Consider the following 13779-nt stretch of genomic DNA (forward strand, 5'->3'; position numbering starts at 1 on the left):
CTAACCAATGGGAAACCCTTTCACATATCTTGTCAGTTAACATTCAACGGACATGAAATACCATGCTTGTCCAGATAGTACTCTTAAGCCTATACTAGCACACATATCAATAACTGTGCTTAACCCATGCGTAAGAGAATACATACGACTGGGGATAGGAACGACCCCCGGGATAAGCCACTACTGCACCACCCTACCATTAACTATGCGCTCCAGCGCGCCACATTTGCCCGTCAATTCTCTGAACAGGAAATGAACAGAACCCTCTTCAATAAACAACGAAATACAAGGTAAACTAATAATACACATTTCTGACGATCTACTTTCACGTTTTAATTAGTAAACAGAATGAATTACCAGAAATAACCTATATTATTGGGTTCCGGCATCAAACCAATTGCCAGTGCTCCCAACTCAAACTCTTAACACACAATTCTCTTTTTCAGGTGATCAACATCAATCAAGAGGAAATCTCTAACCCACATTATTATCAAGAAATACATGTGCTTCTCATAAACAACTATAGTAATAATAATAAAAGGCCGTAGATGATGTGATGGAGGACAATCTTCATAGTGGGTAACATTTGTGAAAATAAGAAAGGTGATTTATCAACTCTAAACTATCATTTCCAAAACAATATCTTACCTTGGTCATATTGATGCAAATATGGTTGTAGTGTGAACTATTTCAAAACATTTCTTTCAAGCACACTGACCAGTGGCAATCTTGGCATTTGAAAGTTGTTTTGGTGTTGGTACATTTTACACTTCGAAAACACACCGACAGCGTCATTGCATTTTGGTACACCAGAATTACATTCCTTTCCAATGACACGCTACGTTTGCCTTGCAGCATTGCGTTGCAGTGCGTTCTGTGTGGTGCATACATTGGATTTATAGAAGGTATGCATCAAACTGAATGTGTAGACGGCTGGACAGAAACGGTAGCAGAAGGTGAGTGTTGAACTTTTGTTGCACACACATCCAGATGATGATGCATACTATTTTTCGCAGATTTAAACACTGCTGGTGTGTTCTATCCGTTGCAGTTTTGTCGATACAGCTGGCAGCAGAAGATGAACCATTTCTAAAGATGTGCTTGGCTTTCAACAAGCACACCTAATAAAATGACATTGCCCATGTGAAAGCTTAATTGATGGTGAGAATCCTTTACCAAGTTCAGCTGGTTCAATAAGCTTGCCATGTTGTGGCTTTCAGGGAGGGCACAAGTATGAATATGTTAAACTTGTTACACAGGGTTTTTCTCTTTCTCCCTTCATATCAAATGGCAGGTGAAGATTAGCCTGGCTACCCGACCACATCGCTCTGGCCAAATGCCATGCCCACTAAAGTTTCTTATCCACGATAAGTCAGGATTTGTTCTTCACTCCAACAACTTTCTCAAATGCGAACACATTCAAACCATTCTGATTGGTCCCAGAAACGGATGCGCTGGGCCAGAGCCACTTCGGTAAAGCGGTGTTTCGGGAAATAGTCATTAGCTTTGACACGCTGATTGTTTAGAGACTATCCAATCGATGATGACTTGTTTTGTCCAACACCTTTCAGTTTGGAGAAAGGACTTCTAGGTAGCGGCCTTCACAGGTCCAAAACGTTGGACCCGTTCCGAATTGGACCGCTCCCATCGGGATGCGATATGCATAAATAAATAAAAATGTAATATAGAGACGCGCTCCGTGTGAGGGAAGCCGCAGGGTATATATTTTGAAGCTACTTTATTAACTGGAGCTGATAAAGCGTTAGGGAGTGCAGGGAGGAAATGGTGATGCTCTAGCAGGGGCCGTGCTGTGTGTGTAGGCTATTGTGAGTGACACTGGGTGCAGGGAGGAAGTAAGGGAAGGAGAGACAGCAACCAACCAAGCCAACTCACACAATAGTAGACTAATAGCTGCCGTAGCTCGGTCATTTATGACCTGTTGGCTCTGGGTCGTTGTAGCCTATTCTTCTCCTTTAACTTTTAATTCCATCTTTAACATCTTTCATTGATTAGTTCTCCTAACTTTTGCCACTTTGATGACTTAAGTTTGGCCAACAACAAGCTACATGCTCCACCAGGGCCGGATTAAGAAATCATAGGCCCTGGGGCTTCGTTTTTTGTATTTAATAGACCCCCCCTCTCTCCCCCTTCCCGGCACACCATCATTTTCTGTAAACAAATCAGTGCACCAAGATGCAATTTGATGGTAAATTTACTGTTGAAGAAGAAGGCCATCTATATTAAAGCACTAATGACATTTTGATGTGGTGCAGGTTACAGTCGAGCAGAGCAACAGTAGCCCAGGCCAATGAACCCACATTATTATAGGTTACAGTCGAGCAGAGCAACAGTAGCCCAGGCCAATGAAGCCACATTATTATAGGTTACAGTCGAGCAGAGCAACAGTAGCCCAGGCCAATGAAGCCACATTATTATAGGTTACAGTCGAGCAGAGCAACAGTAGCCCAGGCCAATGAAGCCACATTATTATAGGTTACAGTCGAGCAGAGCAACAGTAGCCCAGGCCAATGAAGCCACATTATTATAGGTTACAGTCGAGCAGAGCAGCAGTAGCCCAGGCCAATGAAGCCACATTATTGTAGGTTACAGTCGAGCAGAGCAACAGTAGCCCAGGCCAATGAACCCACATTATTATAGGTTACAGTCGAGCAGAGCAACAGTAGCCCAGACCAATGAAGCCACATTATTATAGGTTACAGTCGAGTTACCAACAGTAGCCCAGGCCAATGAAGCCACATTATTATAGGTTACAGTCGAGCAGAGCAACAGTAGCCCAGGCCAATGAAGCCACATTATTATAGGTTACAGTCGAGCAGAGCAACAGTAGCCCAGGCCAATGAACCCACATTATTATAGGTTACAGTCGAGCAGAGCAACAGTAGCCCAGACCAATGAAGCCACATTATTATAGGTTACAGTCGAGTTACCAACAGTAGCCCAGGCCAATGAAGCCACATTATTATAGGTTACAGTCGAGCAGAGCAACAGTAGCCCAGGCCAATGAAGCCACATTATTATAGGTTACAGTCGAGCAGAGCAACAGTAGCCCAGGCCAATGAAGCCACATTATTATAGGTTACAGTCGAGCAGAGCAACAGTAGCCCAGGCCAATGAAGCCACATTATTATAGGTTACAGTCGAGCAGAGCAACAGTAGCCCAGGCCAATGAAGCCACATTATTATAGGTTACAGTCGAGCAGAGCAACAGTAGCCCAGGCCAATGAAGCCACATTATTATAGGTTACAGTCGAGCAGAGCAGCAGTAGCCCAGGCCAATGAAGCCACATTATTATAGGTTACAGTCGAGCAGAGCAGCAGTAGCCCAGGCCAATGAAGCCACATTATTATAGGTTACAGTCGAGCAGAGCAGCAGTAGCCCAGGCCAATGAAGCCACATTATTATAGGTTACAGTCGAGCAGAGCAACAGTAGCCCAGGCCAATGAAGCCACATTATTATAGGTTACAGTCGAGCAGAGCAGCAGTAGCCCAGGCCAATGAAGCCACATTATTATAGGTTACAGTCGAGCAGAGCAGCAGTAGCCCAGGCCAATGAAGCCACATTATTATAGGTTACAGTCGAGCAGAGCAACAGTAGCCCAGGCCAATGAAGCCACATTATTATAGGTTACAGTCGAGCAGAGCAGCAGTAGCCCAGGCCAATGAAGCCACATTATTATAGGTTACAGTCGAGCAGAGCAACAGTAGCCCAGGCCAATGAAGCCACATTATTATAGGTTACAGTCGAGCAGAGCAGCAGTAGCCCAGGCCAATGAAGCCACATTATTATAGGTTACAGTCGAGCAGAGCAGCAGTAGCCCAGGCCAATGAAGCCACATTATTATAGGTTACAGTCGAGCAGAGCAGCAGTAGCCCAGGCCAATGAAGCCACATTATTATAGGTTACAGTCGAGCAGAGCAGCAGTAGCCCAGGCCAATGAAGCCACATTATTATAGGTTACAGTCGAGCAGAGCAACAGTAGCCCAGGCCAATGAAGCCACATTATTATAGGTTACAGTCGAGCAGAGCAGCAGTAGCCCAGGCCAATGAAGCCACATTATTATAGGTTACAGTCGAGCAGAGCAACAGTAGCCCAGGCCAATGAAGCCACATTATTATAGGTTACAGTCGAGCAGAGCAACAGTAGCCCAGGCCAATGAAGCCACATTATTATAGGTTACAGTCGAGCAGAGCAACAGTAGCCCAGGCCAATGAAGCCACATTATTATAGGTTACAGTCGAGCAGAGCAACAGTAGCCCAGGCCAATGAAGCCACATTATTATAGGTTACAGTCGAGCAGAGCAACAGTAGCCCAGGCCAATGAAGCCACATTATTATAGGTTACAGTCGAGTTACCAGCAGTAGCCCAGGCCAATGAAGCCACATTATTATAGGTTACAGTCGAGTTACCAACAGTAGCCCAGGCCAATGAAGCCACATTATTATAGGTTACAGTCGAGCAGAGCAGCAGTAGCCCAGGCCAATGAAGCCACATTATTATAGGTTACAGTCGAGTTACCAACAGTAGCCCAGGCCAATGAAGCCACATTATTATAGGTTACAGTCGAGCAGAGCAGCAGTAGCCCAGGCCAATGAAGCCACATTATTATAGGTTACAGTCGAGTTACCAACAGTAGCCCAGGCCAATGAAGCCACATTATTATAGGTTACAGTCGAGTTACCAACAGTAGCCCAGGCCAATGAAGCCACATTATTATAGGTTACAGTCGAGCAGAGCAACAGTAGCCCAGGCCAATGAAGCCACATTATTATAGGTTACAGTCGAGTTACCAACAGTAGCCCAGACCAATGAAGCCACATTATTATAGGTTACAGTCGAGCAGAGCAACAGTAGCCCAGGCCAATGAAGCCACATTATTATAGGTTACAGTCGAGCAGAGCAGCAGTAGCCCAGGCCAATGAAGCCACATTATTATAGGTTACAGTCGAGCAGAGCAACAGTAGCCAAGGCCAATGAACCCACATTATTATAGGTTACAGTCGAGCAGAGCAACAGTAGCCCAGGCCAATGAAGCCACATTATTATAGGTTACAGTCGAGCAGAGCAACAGTAGCCCAGGCCAATGAAGCCACATTATTATAGGTTACAGTCGAGCAGAGCAACAGTAGCCCAGGCCAATGAAGCCACATTATTATAGGTTACAGTCGAGCAGAGCAACAGTAGCCCAGGCCAATGAAGCCACATTATTATAGGTTACAGTCGAGCAGAGCAGCAGTAGCCCAGACCAATGAAGCCACATTATTATAGGTTACAGTCGAGCAGAGCAGCAGTAGCCCAGGCCAATGAACCCACATTATTATAGGTTACAGTCGAGCAGAGCAACAGTAGCCCAGGCCAATGAATCCACATTATTATAGGTTACAGTCGAGCAGAGCAACAGTAGCCCAGGCCAATGAAGCCACATTATTATAGGTTACAGTCGAGCAGAGCAGCAGTAGCCCAGGCCAATGAAGCCACATTATTATAGGTTACAGTCGAGTTACCAACAGTAGTCCAGGCCAATGAAGCCACATTATTATAGGTTACAGTCGAGCAGAGCAACAGTAGCCCAGGCCAATGAAGCCACATTATTATAGGTTACAGTCGAGTTACCAGCAGTAGCCCAGGCCAATGAAGCCACATTATTATAGGTTACAGTCGAGTTACCAACAGTAGCCCAGGCCAATGAAGCCACATTATTATAGGTTACAGTCGAGCAGAGCAGCAGTAGCCCAGGCCAATGACGCCACATTATTATAGGTTACAGTCGAGTTACCAGCAGTAGCCCAGGCCAATGAAGCCACATTATTATAGGTTACAGTCGAGTTACCAACAGTAGCCCAGGCCAATGAAGCCACATTATTATAGGTTACAGTCGAGCAGAGCAGCAGTAGCCCAGGCCAATGAAGCCACATTATTATAGGTTACAGTCGAGTTACCAACAGTAGCCCAGGCCAATGAAGCCACATTATTATAGGTTACAGTCGAGTTACCAACAGTAGCCCAGGCCAATGAAGCCACATTATTATAGGTTACAGTCGAGCAGAGCAACAGTAGCCCAGGCCAATGAAGCCACATTATTATAGGTTACAGTCGAGTTACCAACAGTAGCCCAGACCAATGAAGCCACATTATTATAGGTTACAGTCGAGCAGAGCAACAGTAGCCCAGGCCAATGATGCCACATTATTATAGGTTACAGTCGAGCAGAGCAGCAGTAGCCCAGGCCAATGAAGCCACATTATTATAGGTTACAGTCGAGCAGAGCAACAGTAGCCCAGGCCAATGAACCCACATTATTATAGGTTACAGTCGAGCAGAGCAACAGTAGCCCAGGCCAATGAAGCCACATTATTATAGGTTACAGTCGAGCAGAGCAACAGTAGCCCAGGCCAATGAAGCCACATTATTATAGGTTACAGTCGAGTTACCAACAGTAGCCCAGACCAATGAAGCCACATTATTATAGGTTACAGTCGAGCAGAGCAACAGTAGCCCAGGCCAATGAAGCCACATTATTATAGGTTACAGTCGAGCAGAGCAGCAGTAGCCCAGGCCAATGAAGCCACATTATTATAGGTTACAGTCGAGCAGAGCAACAGTAGCCCAGGCCAATGAACCCACATTATTATAGGTTACAGTCGAGCAGAGCAACAGTAGCCCAGGCCAATGAAGCCACATTATTATAGGTTACAGTCGAGCAGAGCAACAGTAGCCCAGGCCAATGAAGCCACATTATTATAGGTTACAGTCGAGCAGAGCAACAGTAGCCCAGGCCAATGAAGCCACATTATTATAGGTTACAGTCGAGCAGAGCAACAGTAGCCCAGGCCAATGAAGCCACATTATTATAGGTTACAGTCGAGCAGAGCAGCAGTAGCCCAGACCAATGAAGCCACATTATTATAGGTTACAGTCGAGCAGAGCAGCAGTAGCCCAGGCCAATGAACCCACATTATTATAGGTTACAGTCGAGCAGAGCAACAGTAGCCCAGGCCAATGAAGCCACATTATTATAGGTTACAGTCGAGCAGAGCAACAGTAGCCCAGGCCAATGAAGCCACATTATTATAGGTTACAGTCGAGCAGAGCAGCAGTAGCCCAGGCCAATGAAGCCACATTATTATAGGTTACAGTCGAGTTACCAACAGTAGCCCAGGCCAAGAAGCCACATTATTATAGGTTACAGTCGAGCAGAGCAACAGTAGCCCAGGCCAATGAAGCCACATTATTATAGGTTACAGTCGAGTTACCAGCAGTAGCCCAGGCCAATGAAGCCACATTATTATAGGTTACAGTCGAGTTACCAACAGTAGCCCAGGCCAATGAAGCCACATTATTATAGGTTACAGTCGAGCAGAGCAGCAGTAGCCCAGGCCAATGAAGCCACATTATTATAGGTTACAGTCGAGTTACCAACAGTAGCCCAGGCCAATGAAGCCACATTATTATAGGTTACAGTCGAGCAGAGCAGCAGTAGCCCAGGCCAATGAAGCCACATTATTATAGGTTACAGTCGAGTTACCAACAGTAGCCCAGGCCAATGAAGCCACATTATTATAGGTTACAGTCGAGCAGAGCAACAGTAGCCCAGGCCAATGAAGCCACATTATTATAGGTTACAGTCGAGTTACCAACAGTAGCCCAGACCAATGAAGCCACATTATTATAGGTTACAGTCGAGCAGAGCAACAGTAGCCCAGGCCAATGAAGCCACATTATTATAGGTTACAGTCGAGCAGAGCAGCAGTAGCCCAGGCCAATGAAGCCACATTATTATAGGTTACAGTCGAGCAGAGCAACAGTAGCCAAGGCCAATGAACCCACATTATTATAGGTTACAGTCGAGCAGAGCAACAGTAGCCCAGGCCAATGAAGCCACATTATTATAGGTTACAGTCGAGCAGAGCAACAGTAGCCCAGGCCAATGAAGCCACATTATTATAGGTTACAGTCGAGCAGAGCAACAGTAGCCCAGGCCAATGAAGCCACATTATTATAGGTTACAGTCGAGCAGAGCAACAGTAGCCCAGGCCAATGAAGCCACATTATTATAGGTTACAGTCGAGCAGAGCAGCAGTAGCCCAGACCAATGAAGCCACATTATTATAGGTTACAGTCGAGCAGAGCAGCAGTAGCCCAGGCCAATGAACCCACATTATTATAGGTTACAGTCGAGCAGAGCAACAGTAGCCCAGGCCAATGAATCCACATTATTATAGGTTACAGTCGAGCAGAGCAACAGTAGCCCAGGCCAATGAAGCCACATTATTATAGGTTACAGTCGAGCAGAGCAGCAGTAGCCCAGGCCAATGAAGCCACATTATTATAGGTTACAGTCGAGTTACCAACAGTAGTCCAGGCCAATGAAGCCACATTATTATAGGTTACAGTCGAGCAGAGCAACAGTAGCCCAGGCCAATGAAGCCACATTATTATAGGTTACAGTCGAGTTACCAGCAGTAGCCCAGGCCAATGAAGCCACATTATTATAGGTTACAGTCGAGTTACCAACAGTAGCCCAGGCCAATGAAGCCACATTATTATAGGTTACAGTCGAGCAGAGCAGCAGTAGCCCAGGCCAATGACGCCACATTATTATAGGTTACAGTCGAGTTACCAGCAGTAGCCCAGGCCAATGAAGCCACATTATTATAGGTTACAGTCGAGTTACCAACAGTAGCCCAGGCCAATGAAGCCACATTATTATAGGTTACAGTCGAGCAGAGCAGCAGTAGCCCAGGCCAATGAAGCCACATTATTATAGGTTACAGTCGAGTTACCAACAGTAGCCCAGGCCAATGAAGCCACATTATTATAGGTTACAGTCGAGTTACCAACAGTAGCCCAGGCCAATGAAGCCACATTATTATAGGTTACAGTCGAGCAGAGCAACAGTAGCCCAGGCCAATGAAGCCACATTATTATAGGTTACAGTCGAGTTACCAACAGTAGCCCAGACCAATGAAGCCACATTATTATAGGTTACAGTCGAGCAGAGCAACAGTAGCCCAGGCCAATGATGCCACATTATTATAGGTTACAGTCGAGCAGAGCAGCAGTAGCCCAGGCCAATGAAGCCACATTATTATAGGTTACAGTCGAGCAGAGCAACAGTAGCCCAGGCCAATGAACCCACATTATTATAGGTTACAGTCGAGCAGAGCAACAGTAGCCCAGGCCAATGAAGCCACATTATTATAGGTTACAGTCGAGCAGAGCAACAGTAGCCCAGGCCAATGAAGCCACATTATTATAGGTTACAGTCGAGTTACCAACAGTAGCCCAGACCAATGAAGCCACATTATTATAGGTTACAGTCGAGCAGAGCAACAGTAGCCCAGGCCAATGAAGCCACATTATTATAGGTTACAGTCGAGCAGAGCAGCAGTAGCCCAGGCCAATGAAGCCACATTATTATAGGTTACAGTCGAGCAGAGCAACAGTAGCCCAGGCCAATGAACCCACATTATTATAGGTTACAGTCGAGCAGAGCAACAGTAGCCCAGGCCAATGAAGCCACATTATTATAGGTTACAGTCGAGCAGAGCAACAGTAGCCCAGGCCAATGAAGCCACATTATTATAGGTTACAGTCGAGCAGAGCAACAGTAGCCCAGGCCAATGAAGCCACATTATTATAGGTTACAGTCGAGCAGAGCAACAGTAGCCCAGGCCAATGAAGCCACATTATTATAGGTTACAGTCGAGCAGAGCAGCAGTAGCCCAGACCAATGAAGCCACATTATTATAGGTTACAGTCGAGCAGAGCAGCAGTAGCCCAGGCCAATGAACCCACATTATTATAGGTTACAGTCGAGCAGAGCAACAGTAGCCCAGGCCAATGAAGCCACATTATTATAGGTTACAGTCGAGCAGAGCAACAGTAGCCCAGGCCAATGAAGCCACATTATTATAGGTTACAGTCGAGCAGAGCAGCAGTAGCCCAGGCCAATGAAGCCACATTATTATAGGTTACAGTCGAGTTACCAACAGTAGCCCAGGCCAAGAAGCCACATTATTATAGGTTACAGTCGAGCAGAGCAACAGTAGCCCAGGCCAATGAAGCCACATTATTATAGGTTACAGTCGAGTTACCAGCAGTAGCCCAGGCCAATGAAGCCACATTATTATAGGTTACAGTCGAGTTACCAACAGTAGCCCAGGCCAATGAAGCCACATTATTATAGGTTACAGTCGAGCAGAGCAGCAGTAGCCCAGGCCAATGAAGCCACATTATTATAGGTTACAGTCGAGTTACCAACAGTAGCCCAGGCCAATGAAGCCACATTATTATAGGTTACAGTCGAGCAGAGCAGCAGTAGCCCAGGCCAATGAAGCCACATTATTATAGGTTACAGTCGAGTTACCAACAGTAGCCCAGGCCAATGAAGCCACATTATTATAGGTTACAGTCGAGTTACCAACAGTAGCCCAGGCCAATGAATCCACATTATTATAGGTTACAGTCGAGCAGAGCAACAGTAGCCCAGGCCAATGAAGCCACATTATTATAGGTTACAGTCGAGTTACCAACAGTAGCCCAGACCAATGAAGCCACATTATTATAGGTTACAGTCGAGCAGAGCAACAGTAGCCCAGGCCAATGAAGCCACATTATTATAGGTTACAGTCGAGCAGAGCAGCAGTAGCCCAGGCCAATGAAGCCACATTATTATAGGTTACAGTCGAGCAGAGCAACAGTAGCCCAGGCCAATGAACCCACATTATTATAGGTTACAGTCGAGCAGAGCAACAGTAGCCCAGGCCAATGAAGCCACATTATTATAGGTTACAGTCGAGCAGAGCAACAGTAGCCCAGGCCAATGAAGCCACATTATTATAGGTTACAGTCGAGCAGAGCAACAGTAGCCCAGGCCAATGAAGCCACATTATTATAGGTTACAGTCGAGCAGAGCAACAGTAGCCCAGGCCAATGAAGCCACATTATTATAGGTTACAGTCGAGCAGAGCAGCAGTAGCCCAGACCAATGAAGCCACATTATTATAGGTTACAGTCGAGCAGAGCAACAGTAGCCCAGACCAATGAAGCCACATTATTATAGGTTACAGTCGAGTTACCAACAGTAGCCCAGGCCAATGAAGCCACATTATTATAGGTTACAGTCGAGCAGAGCAACAGTAGCCCAGGCCAATGAAGCCACATTATTATAGGTTACAGTCGAGCAGAGCAACAGTAGCCCAGGCCAATGAAGCCACATTATTATAGGTTACAGTCGAGCAGAGCAACAGTAGCCCAGGCCAATGAAGCCACATTATTATAGGTTACAGTCGAGCAGAGCAACAGTAGCCCAGGCCAATGAAGCCACATTATTATAGGTTACAGTCGAGCAGAGCAGCAGTAGCCCAGACCAATGAAGCCACATTATTATAGGTTACAGTCGAGCAGAGCAACAGTAGCCCAGACCAATGAAGCCACATTATTATAGGTTACAGTCGAGTTACCAACAGTAGCCCAGACCAACGAAGCCACATTATTATAGGTTACAGTCGAGCAGAGCAACAGTAGCCCAGGCCAATGAAGCCACATTATTATAGGTTACAGTCGAGCAGAGCAGCAGTAGCCCAGGCCAATGAAGCCACATTATTATAGGTTACAGTCGAGCAGAGCAACAGTAGCCCAGGCCAATGAACCCACATTATTATAGGTTACAGTCGAGCAGAGCAACAGTAGCCCAGGCCAATGAAGCCACATTATTATAGGTTACAGTCGAGCAGAGCAACAGTAGCCCAGGCCAATGAAGCCACATTATTATAGGTTACAGTCGAGCAGAGCAACAGTAGCCCAGGCCAATGAAGCCACATTATTATAGGTTACAGTCGAGCAGAGCAACAGTAGCCCAGGCCAATGAAGCCACATTATTATAGGTTACAGTCGAGCAGAGCAGCAGTAGCCCAGACCAATGAAGCCACATTATTATAGGTTACAGTCGAGCAGAGCAACAGTAGCCCAGGCCAATGAAGCCACATTATTATAGGTTACAGTCGAGCAGAGCAACAGTAGCCCAGGCCAATGAAGCCACATTATTATAGGTTACAGTCGAGCAGAGCAGCAGTAGCCCAGGCCAATGAAGCCACATTATTATAGGTTACAGTCGAGTTACCAACAGTAGCCCAGGCCAATGAAGCCACATTATTATAGGTTACAGTCGAGCAGAGCAACAGTAGCCCAGGCCAAGGAAGCCACATTATTATAGGTTACAGTCGAGTTACCAACAGTAGCCCAGGCCAATGAAGCCACATTATTATAGGTTACAGTCGAGCAGAGCAGCAGTAGCCCAGGCCAATGAAGTCACATTATTATAGGTTACAGTCGAGTTACCAACAGTAGCCCAGGCCAATGAAGCCACATTATTATAGGTTACAGTCGAGCAGAGCAGCAGTAGCCCAGGCCAATGAAGCCACATTATTATAGGTTACAGTCGAGTTACCAACAGTAGCCCAGGCCAATGAAGCCACATTATTATAGGTTACAGTCGAGTTACCAACAGTAGCCCAGGCCAATGAAGCCACATTATTATAGGTTACAGTCGAGCAGAGCAACAGTAGCCCAGGCCAATGAAGCCACATTATTATAGGTTACAGTCGAGCAGAGCAACAGTAGCCCAGGCCAATGAAGCCACATTATTATAGGTTACAGTCGAGCAGAGCAGCAGTAGCCCAGGCCAATGAAGCCACATTATTATAGGTTACAGTCGAGCAGAGCAACAGTAGCCCAGGCCAATGAACCCACATTATTATAGGTTACAGTCGAGCAGAGCAACAGTAGCCCAGGCCAATGAAGCCACATTATTATAGGTTACAGTCGAGCAGAGCAACAGTAGCCCAGGCCAATGAAGCCACATTATTATAGGTTACAGTCGAGCAGAGCAACAGTAGCCCAGGCCAATGAAGCCACATTATTATAGGTTACAGTCGAGCAGAGCAATAGTAGCCCAGGCCAATGAAGCCACATTATTATAGGTTACAGTCGAGCAGAGCAACAGTAGCCCAGGCCAATGAAGCCACATTATTATAGGTTACAGTCGAGCAGAGCAACAGTAGCCCAGGCCAATGAAGCCACATTATTATAGGTTACAGTCGAGCAGAGCAACAGTAGCCCAGGCCAATGAAGCCACATTATTATAGGTTACAGTCGAGCAGAGCAGCAGTAGCCCAGACCAATGAAGCCACATTATTATAGGTTACAGTCGAGCAGAGCAACAGTAGCCCAGACCAATGAAGCCACATTATTATAGGTTACAGTCGAGTTACCAACAGTAGCCCAGGCCAATGAAGCCACATTATTATAGGTTACAGTCGAGCAGAGCAACAGTAGCCCAGGCCAATGAAGCCACATTATTATAGGTTACAGTCGAGCAGAGCAACAGTAGCCCAGGCCAATGAAGCCACATTATTATAGGTTACAGTCGAGCAGAGCAACAGTAGCCCAGGCCAATGAAGCCACATTATTATAGGTTACAGTCGAGCAGAGCAACAGTAGCCCAGGCCAATGAAGCCACATTATTATAGGTTACAGTCGAGTTACCAACAGTAGCCCAGGCCAATGAAGCCACATTATTATAGGTTACAGTCGAGCAGAGCAACAGTAGCCCAGGCCAATGAAGCCACATTATTATAGGTTACAGTCGAGCAGAGCAACAGTAGCCCAGGCCAATGAAGCCACATTATTATAGGTTACAGTCGAGCAGAGCAACAGTAGCCCAGGCCAATGAAGCCACATTATTACAGGTTACA

Source organism: Oncorhynchus kisutch, linkage group LG12 (assembly GCF_002021735.2).
Source record: "Oncorhynchus kisutch isolate 150728-3 linkage group LG12, Okis_V2, whole genome shotgun sequence".
Taxonomy (NCBI): Eukaryota; Metazoa; Chordata; class Actinopteri; order Salmoniformes; family Salmonidae; genus Oncorhynchus; species Oncorhynchus kisutch.